Source organism: Triticum dicoccoides, chromosome 2B, assembly GCF_002162155.2.
Source record: "Triticum dicoccoides isolate Atlit2015 ecotype Zavitan chromosome 2B, WEW_v2.0, whole genome shotgun sequence".
NCBI classification, from domain to species: Eukaryota; Viridiplantae; Streptophyta; class Magnoliopsida; order Poales; family Poaceae; genus Triticum; species Triticum dicoccoides.
Window position 1 is genome coordinate 669662400 of NC_041383.1, and position 595 is coordinate 669662994.

Sequence of the window (595 nt, forward strand, 5' to 3'; positions counted from 1 at the left end):
GGCGATGGGGATGGCGGCTAGGGTTCGAGCGGGAGGGGAGATGCGGTAGGAGGGGGGTGACGGGAGGAAGAGAGATGGGCTGCGCGAGTGCGGGAGAGAGGCGGCTAGGGTTTCTCCATGGGCGGCACGGCAATTTATACGCTTGTATGCGAAATGACGGAAATGCCCTCGGCGGGGCAGGCTATTTACGCGCGGTGGCACGACCGGGGCTTGCGAGCGTCTCGATTTTTATCCAACGGCCCAGCTCATCCCAGGGGCAGATCCGACGGCCCAAATCACATCAAGGGAGAGATCCAACGGCTGAGAAGCTCAAATCGCTGAGGAGCCTCCTGCATCCATCCCTCTCTTATTTCTGGATTCCCCGATCTGGACCCGTAACCCGGAGCCCGAGAGGGGGAGGATGAGCCAAGCCCATAACCCACTGGATGGGGAGCGCGCCTTGGCGCGAGGGTGCCGGTCCCAACATTTTGGTTGGGCAGTTGGAAGCGATGCCATCCAAACATAGATAGTGGTAGGGCCTTTGTCTTCGTTATTAATCAAAGAACGTGTACTGTGCTTTTAGATGATCATCAATGAGAACTCCTACTTCCTGTTT